Genomic DNA, 15,959 nt, shown 5'->3' on the forward strand with positions numbered 1-15,959 from the left:
AACAAGAGCCATCAGAGAGATTTTAAGAAATAAGTTATTGGGGGGTGGGGTGGTATTTGAAATGCAATAAAGTAATACATTTTAAATAATAATTCAAATAGGTCAAGCAATATAGAAGTGTAGGGTGTTGAAAAAACTAATATTTAAGTATTTTTTGCAAAGCCATTCCCTAAAAGGATCAATATAAAGTTTGTTTCCTTTCCCTGGTCAGAGATGATTGGTTGTCCCCTGATATCCATACTGTTTTTCCTAAAAGACTTTTAACTGGGTATGTGGCCACATGGAATGAAGACTACATTTCCCAGCCTCCCTTGCAGCTAGATGTGGCTATGGGACTCGGTACTGGCAAATAGGCTATAACCAAAATTAATATATGAAACTTCGAGGGAGTGACCTTTTAAGGGAAGAGGGCATGCTACTGTTGGTGCCTTCTTCCTTTCTGTTGGTCTGGATGTTGAAGTGATGTCTGAAGCTAAAGCAGCCATATTGGGCCATGAGGTGACCTTGGAAGTGGAGGCCACTCATGGTGGACAGAAGGAAACTGTAGGACTTCATGGAGTAGAACTACCCTACCATCCCCGAACTACTTCCCTCCAGAACTTTAAGTAGGAGAGAAATAAACTTTACCCTGTTTAAAACACTGTTGTTTTGTAGTCATGTTTTCTATAACTCACAACTAAACCTAATCCTAATCTGACTCCTCCATGTGCAAACATATACAGATTTTTAAAAATTAAATCCAAACACACACTTACTCTGCAACTTGATTTTCTCATTGCAGTTTTCCAAGTCAACAATTGGGTCCACCTCCTTTTTAACAGTTACATGATATTCCAAAATCAGACCATAATGTATTCAACCATTCTCCTTATTATTAATAGACATTCAGGTTTCCAGTTTTTGTTGCTTTTGTGTGTGTGTGTGTGTGTGTGTTTGCTATCACCAGCAGTGTGGCAATAGATATCAAGTATATGATTCTTGTGGGATAGTGGTTGTGTTTTGTTTTGTTTTCTACTGGATAAATGCTGCAAAAAAATAGGCTTGAGTCAAAGGGAATGTGCATGTAGGCCAGACCTATTGTCAGGGAAAGCAGAATAGGAGACCCTTATTTTGGTGACTTCACAGCCTAGGAAGGCTCTCTTCTTTTCCTCCTCCTTCTCCTCCTTCTCCTCCCCCCAGAGGTTCTCCTTTGATCAGGATACAAATAGTTTTATTCCACAGGTAGAGAAAAGACTTGGCCATCTCTACGAGAGGAGCCCCTAAAACCCATTCAGAGGCACAAGTCCTTGGAAGCAAGTCACTTCCCAAGAGCAAATCCTGAGAGTGAAGGAGCGTGGTCCTCTGAAGAGGGAGTGAAGAAGCCTTGAGACAAAGGGAAGGGATTTCAGAAAGGGATGCTGAGAGATCCAAAGACAAACTCTTATGCAAAAACCCAGAAGACCAAGGTCAAGGTTTCCAGCCTCTTCCATCATAGCTTGCCGTGCAGTCTCAGGCTAGTGTCCCACTTCCCTTAGCCTCTGTGTCCTCAGCTATAAATGGGCTAAAATCCGTACATTTTGCTCAGGGTGGGCCTGGTACAGGTCTTCCTAATTCAGGCTCCCTTTCCTACACCACCCTCACCCCATTCCCTGCCACGTTGTTCTCCTACTGTCCCCTATTCCACATGGCCCAGAAGAGCAGAAGTGGTGCTTCCTTCCTCAGTTGCCCTCCAATTCCAGTTTGAGGCCATTATCCTTGTTCCCAGGGCAGGTAGCAGAGCTACACTTCTGGAAAAAAAGCTGCGCGTACAGTGGAAGGAGCCCCGGTAGAGCTGTGGTGGGCTGTCAGGGGGCGATTTAGGGCGATTGCTTTCCGCCAGGCACATTGTTTCACTGCAGCAAATATTTCTTCAGTGTTGCTACAAGACGTCCATTTGGCAAACCACAGCGGGCCTGCAGGCCCCGCTCTCCGCCAGTAAAGAGGCAGGCGGGCACTGCTGATGATGGGAGTAAATCCGAGCTCACAATTAAAATCTCTTTAGAGATTGCAGCCAGGTGACTGATGTATAGAACCCCAGGCTCTATCCGTCCCCCTCCACGCTGCTCTGCCAAGACAGATATCGAGAGGGCATCATAAATAGCCTTGCATATCCAGGGCCTGGGAGGATGGCAGGCGGTATGGCGGGAAAATACAAGGAAAGGGCTGAATTGGGCTGCTGTGCAAGGTCCAAGTGGAGGGTGGGGGGTGGGGGCTCTGTGCAAATCACCTTGGGTGGGTAGGAAAGGTGTTTCTATTTCCTTTCTATAAATGAGAAAGCTGAGGTCCAGGTGATGCAACACTTCCTGGTCTTGAATTTTGGAACCATCCAAAACTATGTGTGGACTCCTGGGGTCCCACACCCTTTGCCCTTGCTCACACTTTCCACCTGTCTGGCATGCCCTTTCTCTCCCCCAACACCTACCGTAGCAGATGATGTCAGTGTCCCACTGGACCCCTTTGTCCTTGCCACTTCAGTGTATACCAAGCTGACTCCCAACTGCCAGAACAAGTATCCTTTGCTTGAAGGCTCTCTCTGGCCACCAGAGCTCCTTCTGCAACCTATGCAGCCGGCCAGGAGTGCCAAAGAATTAATGCCTCCCAGGGTAGCCTCACCAATGATGGATGGGATTTGGGAGTATAAATACCCCTGCTCCTTCACCACTCAGTTGGGACAACTCTGAGACATGTTCTACAGTCTCCCAGAGGTTCCCAGAGGGAGTGACCCCCAGTTGACCACAGTGGAAACCTGCTCACTGATGTGTCCTGTCTCAACTCCCTTCCTTCTACTGTGTTTCCCCGAAATTAAGACCTAGCTGGACTATCACGTCTAATGCGTCTTTTGGAGCAAAAATTAATATAAGGCCCGGTCTTATTTTACTATAATATAAGACCGGGTCTTATATAATATAATACAATACCGGGTCTTATATTAATTTTTGCTCCAAAGGATGCATTAGAGCTGATGGTCCGGCTAGGTCTTGTTTTTGGGGAAACACGGTAGGTCTCTCTTTTATCCTCCCCTACCAGTGCCTCCTGAGATTCGCCCAATCACTCCTTGCACCCTTTTCCTTGTCTTAGGGTCTCCTTCTGAGTGAGCCTGAAGACATCTACTCATTTTTTAATTCCCCTCCCAACTTGCTCTCCACCCAGGAAACCTTTCCCACTCCCTCCCTTGTGCCACATCCAACATAATTACACATTGCCATAGCACCTCTCATGTTTTCTGGCACATATCAGTCCCCAAGTCAGTTTCCCCAGCTAGATAGGAGCCTCTTGAGGGCAGGAACATTTCTTTGTATTACCTATATGTCCCCTGAATCCAGCACAGTACCTGGCACACAACTGGGGCTCAATAGTTGTTTACTGAATAGTTAACTGAATGAATGAGCCACTGAATGAATTACGTGTTCCTGCCGATTAAGGGAATGGGGAGGAGGCACATTTTCTTCCTACGGAAAAAGGAATAAGTAAGCAAGAGCCACATGAGCAAAGAACAACTTAACTTCGGTCTGTTTTGTTTTAAGCAGGGAATGTAAAGCATTTTATTGATCTGCCTTTTAAATTAAGAACAGGAAACGTACAGCCGTTCAATAAATAAAACATAATAAAAACACTTCAGTTCCAAAGTATGGCTAATTAAGGGAGACAAACAGAGAGAACAAAATGGGAGCGAGGAGGGGAAATGAGAGATCAGGACCGAGCCAGAGACAGCGAGACACAGAAAGATTGCTTGGTGGTGAGTCACAGAGACACAGGCAGAAACCTGAGCTGGAGGTCACTCTGCAGCTATGCAGGGCCCCTCCAGACACTGGGCTGCAGGGGAGGTGCAGGGGGAAACACAGTTCTGTGTTGGCATTTGGGGGCCAGGAGTGAAATTCTGCTGCGAAGAAGATGCCCCCTTCCCATCTGGAAGGACAGGGCTCTTTCCTTTGAGCCCTTGGAAGGAGACTTCTCAGGGCTGGTCAGAACCAACAGGGACATGAGATCCACTGAGGTTAGAGGTGATGCCAAAGTGAAATGCAGACGGTGAGTCACAGGTGGCTGGACAACTGTATTAGTTCTTCTAATCACTAAGGTGGATTAGACACCTCCTGCCAGCCAGGCTGTGTGGGCTGAGTGCTTTATGTGCATAAGCATATTTAAACATTATAACAACTCTGTGGGACAGGTACTGTTATTATCCCCATTTTACAGATGAGAACATCGAGGCTCAGAGCTGTTAAGTAACTTGCCCAATACATCACATAATGAGGAAGTAGTAAAGCCAGCCAGAATCTGACCCCATGTCATCTGATTCCAGAGCTTGTGCCTCAGCGTCTGCCTGAAGCCACTTTGGAGGGGAAAAGGTCACACAGGAAGGGGGACAGCAGTTGTGGAGGGCTCATGAAGAAAGAGGAGATCTCTTCCATACTATAACCTCTGAGTCACCCAGCCCTGCCCCCACTGCTTTCTCTATGCCCATTTGGTATTTTTTCTAACCCGTAACAAGTACGATTTACCAACTACCCATGAAGGATCTAAAAAGCAAAGTACGGTGGAGGAGGGGAAGTTTCCACTTTGGCCTAAGGAGCCACACTGCCAGTTTGAGGGTGTCAGCAGGCGAATGTGGGTTGGGACTCTAGAAAGATGAGGGCAGGGTCATCTATGGGTACCAGCATTTCATGGTCTTCCATGCCAGGCCACTTGTGGGACTATGATACTTACACGTGCCTGGCCCAAAGCCACCTAGAACCCCACCCCCACCCCCAGAGCTTGGGACTTACCTTTTATGACCTCAGGCTCTCCCCCAGTGAACCCCCCCTTCCAACTCCTCTCAGACCTTCAGGTCCTGCTCTGGGTCCTTCGGGGTCTATGGGCTGTGGTATCCTCCTTTCTTCTCCTTTTTTATTTTCTATCCAGCCCAGAATTGGCTGGTCTCATGCCTAGGAGATCAGGGTTCAGGGCAGGAGTTCCAGAGCTCAGGACACTGCTATTCTCTTGGAAAAGAAGTCAGGGGAGGGAAGGCCCTCCCATAGCCACTATCCCCACAGACCTCCAGTCCAAAAAGAATACTTCTGAATTGGGGAGGGAAATAAAAGAGGAGGTCAAAAAGTTGGAAAGGATTTTGTGATTGAATAGCTTCATCCCCAACCCCAACCAGCATCAGCCAAACACGCACAAAACACTTGCCAGAGCCTGCTTTGGTCCACCCCCTCCCTCTGTGAGCTCCGCCCTCAGCCTTCATTCAATGTTTGTCCCGCCAGGCCAAGATTCCGTAACATCCGGGGACCTCAGTGCCCTCCCCAGTGGATTTTAATTGCCTGACAAAAGTAATACCAATATTTATAAGGGAACGAACACAAATACCATAAATAAATACATTACTGACTCATTGAATTAATTAGTGTTTAATTACTTGAAATTACCATCAGTTACCACCAATTACTTGAACAACGAATGCATTCTTTTTGCATTACGGTTGGCAATTCCCACGGTGAAACCCCATTAGATCTCACCTGGCACTTTCCCCACTGCTCCCCCTTTTGTTCATTCATTCACGCCTTCATCACATATTTATTGAGCACCTATGATATGCCAGGCATGGGATACGTCCGTGGGCAGCAACAGACGATATCCCCGTCGTTGTGAAGCTTACCACCCAATGGGTGAAGATAAACAAAAATCATATGGTATTTTAGAAGGTAATAAGTGGGATACAGAAAAATAAGCAGGGAAGAGGGATAGGGTGCGGGAAGTGATATTTAAACAGTGCAGTCACAGGGATGACCCAACCATCTTCCCTTCCACTCCAGACCTCCTCTCCACCCAGTTCCACACCCCGGGAGACTGACCCTCGCGGACTGCTTCACCAGGGCCCTCTGCTCTCTGGCTTCTGTTAAGTCTGACTAGTGGGGACCCCCCACAGGAGATCAGAGGGAAGGGAGAAGCTACCTAGGCGGGCTACATCCTTGACCAACGATTCCCAGCCCCACCACGTTATCCTTTCCACTGAGTCCTTTGGCCTCCAGGGTTTGATAGCAGCTGCCTGTCTCCAACCCAACCTCCCTGCCCTGTTGTCTGGCCTCGGGAGGGCTGGAGCCCCTCACTGTTAATAGCTTCAGGATCCTGCGCCATCCCTTGTGGTTTCCAGACACCCTGCCCACATCTTTGTAAACTATCCTCAAAGGATCTTAACTTGAATATGCCATCTGTTTTCTGCTGGGACCTGACAGAGACAGCTGCAGTGATAAGGTGACATTTGAGCAGAGGACTGAAGGAGATGAGGGAGCAAGCCATGTGGATATCTGGGAGGAAAGCTCCCCAGGCACAGGGGACAGCAAGTGCACAAGCCAGGACTTGCTGGGCATCTTTGTGGCTGGAGCAGAGGGAGTGAGGGAGAGAGTGGCAGAGGCGAAGTCAGAGAGAAGGCAGAGCCCAGGTCAGCTAGGGTGCAGGAGGCATTTTAAGGACTTTGACTTTTCACTGTGAACCACACGGGGACCTCTTGCAGCATTTTGAGCAGTGAACTGACTTGGTTGGATTGAAAAGGGTTACTTTGGCGGCTGTGTTGAGAACAGACTGTAATGGAACAGGAGCCCACTTAGTTGACTATTACAGTCAGCTAGGCAAGAGATGGTGGTGGCTTGGACCCGGACGGGAGTCGTGGGGTGGTCAGAAACAGCCATATTCTAGGCATATTTTGAAGTAGAGCCAACGGGATTTGCTAATGTATTGGAGTGAAAAAAAGAAAGGAGTTGTGGACCACTCCGAGGATGTTAGCCTGAGCAATTGGAGGATAAACTGAGATGGGAAAACATCCAATGAAGTGGGTTTGGAGGGAAGATCCAGAACTCGAATTGGAATATGTTAAGTAAGAGCATAGCCTAGAGTATGGACACACGTGTCCCAGGTATTGGGAGGTCAGCTTGCCACTCCCCCACACACACAAGCTACTCTCTCAGTCCCCCTGCTGGGCAAAGACATTGCAACTTCCTCCTGCCCTCTCCTACCCGCTTCCCTGTTGGAGGGTCTCCTTTGAGTGTAGAACAGGGAACGTAATAAAGCCATGGCCCAGCCCCTCCTGCTCTCCATTTAATGGCAGAGTGCCCAGAAAAGGCTGTGTCCTGGAGCAGAGAAGGAAAAGAAAATAGGGAACCGGGGGACGATTCCTGTCTGGGTACAGTGGAGGAGGAGGGAGACTGTTTTACTCTCCCACACCTTAGGAAGCTTGTGCCGAAAAATAAATGTGGATTGAGAGTAACCCCAATCTCACTTGGGTCAGAGCAATCAAAATGTAATTGGGTTTGTGAATAACTAATGTTTACACTGATGTTGTCCTAATAGGACGATGAGACCCGGAGATGTGACTCTGCTGTCTCTGCTCAGTGAGAAACTTGCATTTTCACAGAAACTGGGTCAGGCAGCAGGAGATGGAGAGAGAAACCACTGTCCTGGGCTAGGTGACCAGGATGAGGAAGTCCAGGAAGTTCTCTGGGCAGATGAAAGAAGGCTGCCATTTGGTAAACTGGGTATCTAGGACAGCAGTTTCACCCTGGAATAGTGATAATTATAATAATAATTTTATGTGCCACATATTAAGTACCTATGAAGTGCTAAGTGTTTAACTCTGTTATCCCTACAATAAATAACCTAATGAGGTGAATTTTACTATCCCCACTTTACGGATAAGGCTGCTGAGGCACAAGGAAGCATATGACCGGCTCTGGGCCTATCATCTGGTCAGTGGTACAGAGGAGTCCAAGGTCAGGTCTGTCTGGAGCCCAATTCCTCTCACAACCCCACTCGATCTCCACAGAACCAGGGAAACCAGATAAGAAGGATGCTTCTTCCAAGAGCCACAGAGGTCCCTGCTGGTGGCAGAAGTCAGGAGCCGAGGCAGAAACAGCCGTAACATTTTTGATTGCCTCGTTTCTCTGCGCCAAGCTAAAATGGGTATTGAAGCCAGGCCAGTAATTACCTTCCTGTTGATGATAACGGTGGTGATAGTGGCACTAGTGATGCTGGCTACGGCAGCATGAGGGTGATGTCACCAGTGACGGAGTTAGTCTTACCGGTGGCAGCAGCACCCAGGGTGGTAGGAGCGGTGATACCATGAGTGGGTGCTGAGATGCTGTTAGTAATCCTGTTAGTGCCACAGGCTTAGCTGTGGCAGGGTGAGTGACGTTTGTCTCTGTGGTCCTGGTGATGCTGCTGGAGACTTCTTGGGAAGATAGACTCAGGCTGGCATTGCTGCTGGTGCCTTTCCCCACCTCCCCACCAGGAGAGCCCTTCTGCGCCCTCCCACTCTCAGTGAAGGGGACAGGGCTTAGGGTCTCCTGTAGAACTGGCTTTATTGCGTTCCCTGTTCTGGACAGTGTAAGCGATGGCCCTGTCTCTCCAGAGAAACAAATGTGATAAATAACCAGGGAGGACAAGCGGGAGGAGGCGGCCCAGCCTCCAGAAGTCATAAGTCTCTGTCTAGCCGTACGGCAGGCTCATTACAGAAAGCTCCGGGGCCAACCCGGGCTGCCTGGCCTGGGGCTCAGGAGAGCCCCCGATGCAGAGCCCCAGAGCTAATGGCTCTGCAGCTCCCGGGCTCACTGACCTCACCCCTTCGGCCCCACCCTGCGTGCCAAGCCGGCATACCCAACCCACCCTGCAGTTGCGTCCAAGGGCTCAGGCTCGCTTGTCCACTTCCCCCACTGTGACAAATCCAGGGAGGCATTTGGTGAGGGTTTTCTGGATGTTCCTGGAAATAGGGTGGACGACTATCAGCTGGATAACAGTCCAGTTAGATGCATTGAACTGCAACATACCCAGAGAGGCCTGGGTTCAAATCCCAGCTCTGGTACTTAGAAGTCACGTGACCTCGACAATTCACCTGACCTCGGCTCACCTGTAAAATGGAGACAATAACACACACCCTCCTTCATTAGGATAAAAATGTGCGATGACATATGTAAGCTCCTGATTATAATAGTGATAGTTAATATTTGTGGGCCTTCTGTAATGTTGGTAGACGTCTTTGCATAAATTATCTCATTTAATTCACACGTCTATGCTGTGTGTTTAGGTGCTTACCGGTACCCTATTTTAAAGATATTTTAAAGATTTTAAAGATAAGGAAACTGAAGCACAAAGATGCTAATTAACTTGACCAATGACACATTGATAGTAAGTGGTGACACTGGCATTTGAACCCAAGTAATCTGACATCAGAGCCTCTTTACCACCAGATTGCCAACCTAGTATACATCAGGCACTCAACAATGCATATTTATTGAGCAGTTATTATAGAAAGCCAGACTCATGGGGTCCTCCCAACTCTAAGACATACATGACATTTGCCTGGAATATTACATTAAATAAACTGCTTTCTTATTAACCTCAGAAAACTCTGTGAAATGGGTATTATCTTTATTTCCTTGAGGAGAGAATAGATGCTTAGGAAGGCTAAGTGAGTTATTCAAGATTACACATTCAGAAGTGGTGAGACCAGTGCTCAAGCCCTGGATCTCTGACAAGTAATCTCAAAGTCTCCCACAAAGGCTAGTGGGGTTTCCCTTTTTGCTCTGTTTCCTTCCATGTGTGGTTTCTGGATCCTTCTGTCTTCCATACACCCTCACCACTTTTCAAGAGCAAAATGGCAGCCTGATTACCAATCACGACAACTGGAGTTGCCAGCGCCTCTATGACATGGCTTCTCACTAAAGGGACGCTCATTCCCCCTCGAGTTGTCTGCTGGGATCAAATACACTCATTTGCAAAAATAATTGGCTGAGGTTAAGAGCAGAGTCAGTGCACATCCAGAATATAAAAAAGAAACTACTAGAAATCAATAAGAAAAGGGCAGACAACCCAATAGAAAAATGAGCAAAAGATTTAAAAAGACACTTCACAAAAGAGGCCATCCAAATGGCCAATAAGCACATGAAAAGATGCTCCACATCACTAGTCATCAGGGAAATGCAAATTCAGTGAGATACCACTTCATGCCCCCAGAAGGGAGAAAATGAAAAAGAGCCACAATATCAAATGTTGGTGAGGATGTTCATATATTTCTGGTGGGAGTATAAAATGGCACAACTACTTTCCAAAAACTGTTTGGCAAAATCGACAAAATGCATACATTATGACCCAGAGACTCCACTCCTAACGACAGACTCAAAATATGAGTACATATGTGCACCAAATCATAAATAGCAGAATGTTCATAGCTGCGCTACTCATAATCACCCCAACTGGAAGCAAACTTAATCATCCACAGTAGAATGGATAAATATATTGTACTAGATTCATGTCATGGAATATTATGCAACCACGAGAACAGACATCTACAACTACACACAATATGGACAAATCTCACATATAATGCTGGGCAAAGAAGCCAGATACAAAATAATACAGCCTCTATGATTCCATTTATACAAAATTCAAAAATGAGAGAACCTAATCTATGGTGTTAGAAGTCATGAGGGTAAGTCTTGACAGGGGGAGGTGACTGGAAAGAGAAATGGCGGAGGGAGGGGGCAGTATTGTTTTTCTTGATCTGGGTGCTGATTACATGGTGTGTCACTTGTGAAAAGTCATCAAGCTTATGATATGGGGCCTTTTCTGAATATAGGCTTCAGTAAAAAGATTTCCTTTTAAAAGTGTGGCGTCAATGGCTAGAGAACAAAATCAACTCTTTTTTTCTTCACAGGGTTGCTAGACTGACAGAAAGGAAACTGTCAGATGTGGTGTCTCTGGGTTCAGTGAGAAATGTGACAAGGCATCTTATGATGTCCTTGTGAGCAAGATGAACAAATTTGGCTGGGTGACCGTGTAATTAGGTGGATTGAACCAATGTCGCCAAAGGGTGCCGATGAAGGAATACGTGTCCACCTGGAGGGAAAGTTCTAATGCCTCCAGGCTCTGTCCTTGGCCTGCAGTTGAACACTGTTATCCCAGACTGTAATGAAGACATAACAGGCAGGCTTATCACATTCACGGATGACATGAAGCCGGGAGCGAGAGGAAGGACAGGGCATGACAGAAGCAAGATCCAAAATGATTTTGGCAGAATGGCCAATTGGAGCAAATCTAATAAGATGAAATTGAGTCAAGGATCTGGGCAAGGCCCTGCCACAGGGTCTAAAAGCTAACTTTATGGGCACAGGAGGGGTGGGCATGATAAATTTACAAAGGCAGCTCTGTACGTGGAGGACGTGCACTCCCCAAGGGCAGGGACCCTCCTCTTTTGTCTCTGGATCCCCAGGGCCTGCTTCAGGGCCTGGCACAGATGAAGCACTCAGAAATAGTGGCCAAATCAGTCCTTGAATGAAGGATGGAGCAGTGTCTAGTTGTGACCCGCGGGCCCCAAGGCTGTGTGAGGGCATCAGTGGAGGTGCAGGCTTGGATGTCCTGCTCTGGCAGGTGGTATCAGCAGCCGGCCATTCGGTTCTGGACCCTTTTAAAGGGATGTAGGTAAGATGCCTCCAGGTCAGACAGGAACCAGGGACCTGTCTTTGAGGAACCATTGAAGGCGCTGGTCATGTTTCACCACAAAAGGGAAGCCTGGGCATGTGGACAGGGATGAGGATGATCAGGGTCCTTAAAAGCCTGCAGAGCTGCCCTGCTCTCTGGGGACTAGGAGATGGAATCACCATGGAGCTGACGTAGCTTCTGCTTCAATTGATTAACTCTAATCAATTAAGATCCCTGTCTCTTTCCAACCAGACTTCCCCTTCATCATTCCTCATGTTGGATGGTACCAGAAGGGCCTTGGGCATTGATGGCATCCATCAGGGGAAACCACGTAAGGGACCCACTGAGGTTGGGTTTAATGGATATGTTTCTTTTGTTCACAGTCACTTCCGTGTTGTAGTTTCATTATTGCTAGCCATCCAGATGCAGGGATGACATTCAGGAATAATCCTACCACCCACTGTGCTGACTCATCCGGCAACAGGACACAAAGGGGCAGAGTCAGAGGGGCAGAGTCCATATGGGTGACACTGGAAGCTTGTGGATAGAGGAGAAGAAATCAAGTGTGAAATGTATTAAGCCAAAACAAACCAAAAAAACAAACAAAACCCTGCAAGGCAGTCCTGTGTGAGGTGTCCCTCATTTCCTATAGCCCCAAGGCCTGGACTGGGACCAAAGGGCACAGGTGTGGCCCTCATATAAGTACAGACTTTCTAACAGAGCCACGCAAAGGACAGACGTTCTCTGCATGTCTGCATCTTCTCAGTACCCAGCATTGTCTTGCATTACTTGTGTCCTAAGTGTGGATGGCATGAGTTCCCTGTCAGTAGAAAGTGTTTAAGCACAGGCTGGAAACCATCCAGCACAGATGTTGTAGGAGAAAGTTCAAGACCAAATGGGCCAGCTTGCCTTCTCTGACCTCGAGATTCCAAAGTTCTAGCTAGTTCATTCGGGAAGCAAATTGCTTGCTGGTTAACACCACGAAAGGGCGACCGTTTATGGTCTTGTGCTTCTTGACTCAATGCAAAATTCTGAGGGCTTTATTTTTCAATATTTTTTAAGTTGTGATAAAATACACACAACATGAAATTTACCATATTAACCAGTTTTAAGTGTACAATTCAGGGGTGTTAACTATATTCATATAATTTATAATTGTGCAAACAATCTCTAGAACTTTTTCATCTTGCAAAACTGAAACTCTGTACCCATTAACCAAGCCCCAGCCCCAGAGCCCCAGACCCTGGCAACCACCATTCTTCTTTCTGTTTCTCTGAGTTTGACTACTCCTGATACCGCATATAAGTGAAATTATATAGTATTTTGTCTTTTTGTGACTGCGTAGGGCTTTTATTTTTGCATTGTTTAAAATGCGGTACAAGTTATATATGATAAAATGCATAAATCTTAAGTGTAAAGTTCAGTGATCATTTACCTATTCATACATAGTTGTTACCACCTCTGAAATCAAGATATGGCCCTTCCAGTGCCACAGAAAACCCCTGTGGACCCCATCCAAGCACTACCCCCACCCCAAGGGAAACCACTACTCTGACTTCTGCCAAAGTTGTTTATAGCAGAATACACACTGGAATTGAAAGGCCCAAATTCTCAACCCCTTGTCAATAGTGTTACTTTAGGCAAGTAATTCCAAGCCATGGTTTTCTCAGCTATAAAACAAGGATGCTAATATCCACATGAGATGCCGGGGAAGGATCAAATAAAATAAGTTATGAGAGAGAGCCCAGAGAGAATAGCTGTTGGTTGAATATGAATGCACTCCCCTTGTAGTGGTGCCGTGGTGGGGTGATGATGGAAGGGGACCTTACCATGGGTGTCATGGGGGGGTCCCAGGCTGTGGAGGACTGCAAGGACGAAGGTCTGGGGAGAGATGTTGGGGAGTAACACCACTGCCGGGAAACTCTGGTCACACCAACTGAGCCACCAGCCACAGACCCCCAAACAGGCCCATGCACATCCTGCTGGCCGGCCACACTGGACCGGAAGTCCCATAAGCACTGGGACAGTAACTGCATTGCTCCCTGTGTACCCTGTAGTTCAGTGCTCTCTGTTGAAAACAGAGCTTGCCAGGCTCCACCCCCAGAGCTTCTGATTTAGGGTCCCTGAGACTGAGCTTAACAATTGTCATTTCCCAGATGAGGCTGATCCTGCAGGCCAGAGACCACACCTTGAGGACCACGGGTGTAGGAGAACCTGCTGATTCCTTGTCCAGACCCCCTACAGCAAGGCAGGTTCACCACCCCTCAGCTACTGTGCCTGCCTGCTAATGGCTCCCAGCTGCCTCTGCTGATGGGAAGCACCTGTCGTGGAGGTGCCCCCCCACCCACAACCATAGCCCACAGCCAGGGATCAATTGATGAACAGGTGAAAGGGCTGGCCCTCCTCTCAAAGGGGGAGACAACTTTGCAGTTTGGCTTACGCTCCAGAGCTCCCTGCAGATCAGACCAAGGTTGGGTGTTATGGAATAACATCAAGGTCAGGTCTTATTGTGGAAGGAATGTTTGTGTCTCCCCGCCAAGTTCATATGTTGAAGCCCTAATCCCAAATGTGATAGTATTTGGAAGTGGGACCTTTTGGATTAAGTCATGAGGGTGGGACATTCATAATGGTATTGGTGCCCTTAGAAAAAAGAGGAGAAGGGGAGGGGGAGGGGAGGGGGAAGAGTGGGGAGGGGGACGGGGAAAGCATGCACTGAGGAAAGGCCATGTGAGCACGCAGCAAGAAGTAGGATGTCTGCAAGCCAAGAAGAGGTTGTCACCAGAAACCAGATTGGTTGCCACCTTGACTTTGGACTTCTCAGCCTCTAGAACTGTGAGAAATAAATGTCTGTCGTTTAAGCCACCCAGTCTTATGGCATTCTGTACAGCAGCTCGAGCAGGCTAAGATGGCTCCTTTCTCTACAAGGGGTTCCTGAAAAGCAAGCACCCCCTAATGAACCATGTGTGTCTAAATCTCTGTCTCAGACTCTGCTTTCGGGGACTCTGACCCAAGACGCACAGCAGGTGCTCAGCAGTGTTTGCTGAATGAGTGAACAAGCATGAGACACACCAGGCTTGAGAAGAGGACAGCCCCTCTCCCTGCCTCCCCCTGACCCCCTCTCACAGGTAGGACCCATGGTCCATGTGGCTGAGGTTACAGGGCCTCCCAAGCCCTAACCCATTGAAGGTGCTGCAGTCTTGCTGTATTGTGTGGGGGAGGGGCTGCCCAGGCTGCCTGGGCCTCTGGATGGGTTGATTAATTAATTACCGCCAGCACCAGCAAGAGAAGGCAGCCAAACTGACAGCTCTGGGCTGCTGGCAGGGCCCGCAGTGCCCCTCCCAGCTCCTCTTGGCAGGTGAGGTCTTCATTTCCCAGCACTTGGCAGAGTCAGGCTGGGGAAGGGGTAGCACTGAATGGGGGGGAGGGGAGCAGAGAGGGGTGTAGTCAGGAGATGAAGAACAGGAGGACAGAGGGAACAAGGGCCTGGAGAATCAGCATTTCTTAGGCAACCCCCACCCCATCCAGGTCTCTTGTGGAGAATTAATCCCACTGTTCTGATAGAGAAACTGAGGCTTAGGGAGGCCCAAAAACTAGCCCAGGGTCACAGGTTTAGTGGGGCGGGGGGGAGCAACATCCCAGACCCTCTGCCTCTCAACCTGGTTTTGGCTTGCTTTGGAGTATGGATGGTAAGGGGGGCAAGGGGGTGGGGGTCAGGATTTCTGGTAACTTCTCCCCCTTTTCTCCTTTGTACTGTAAACCTTTGCCATCAGCAGGTGCATTGCCGCCTGAGCCAGACCAGAAAAAAGAGTGATGCAAACCCAGAGAAAGGTCCACGTGTCTGCAGGAGGAGCCAGGCTGGATGAGGCCCTCTCTTTCCAGCTCTGAGTCTCTCTGGGGCTTCGCTCCCCCACTTCCTCTCCCCACCCCATCCTCCCCTTTCCCATGACCTGGACTGAGCTGATGCCTGTTGAGCTGATAGAAATGACAGCTGCCTCCGTGATTAATCACCATGTACCACAAATGTAGGAGAGGGGAATGGGGAGTCGGGGCAGGGAGAGGGGCGGGCCCTTCAGCTAAAGGAGAGTCTGGGAGGGAGGTTTCCAGAGTGGGCCCCCCTCCTCTGAGGTTTTCTTTGTCGCCCTCTACACACTCTGCTGTGCCTACAAGTGTGGCATTGGTGTTCACAAGGCAGCCCATGAGGCCTCAACTCTTTGAGGGGAAGTGAGAATTCACCTCTCTGTGCCTCAGTTTTCTCATCTCTAAAGTGGGAACAGTAAGAATTTCTACCTCAGAGGTGGCTGGGAAGACCTAATGTGTTAAGACATGTAGAACAGGTGGAACAGTATCTGGCATGTAGGAAGCACAGCTACTTCCAAATTCATCACATCTAAGCTGTCATGGTTTGGCTGCAGCATGACTTTATGTACCTCTAAGAAAAATAAAACACTGCTGAAAATAACCAAATTTCTCTGCTTGTAAGACACATCCTGATTTCA

This window comes from Rhinolophus ferrumequinum, chromosome 3, assembly GCF_004115265.2.
Source record: "Rhinolophus ferrumequinum isolate MPI-CBG mRhiFer1 chromosome 3, mRhiFer1_v1.p, whole genome shotgun sequence".
In the NCBI taxonomy this organism is placed as follows: domain Eukaryota; kingdom Metazoa; phylum Chordata; class Mammalia; order Chiroptera; family Rhinolophidae; genus Rhinolophus; species Rhinolophus ferrumequinum.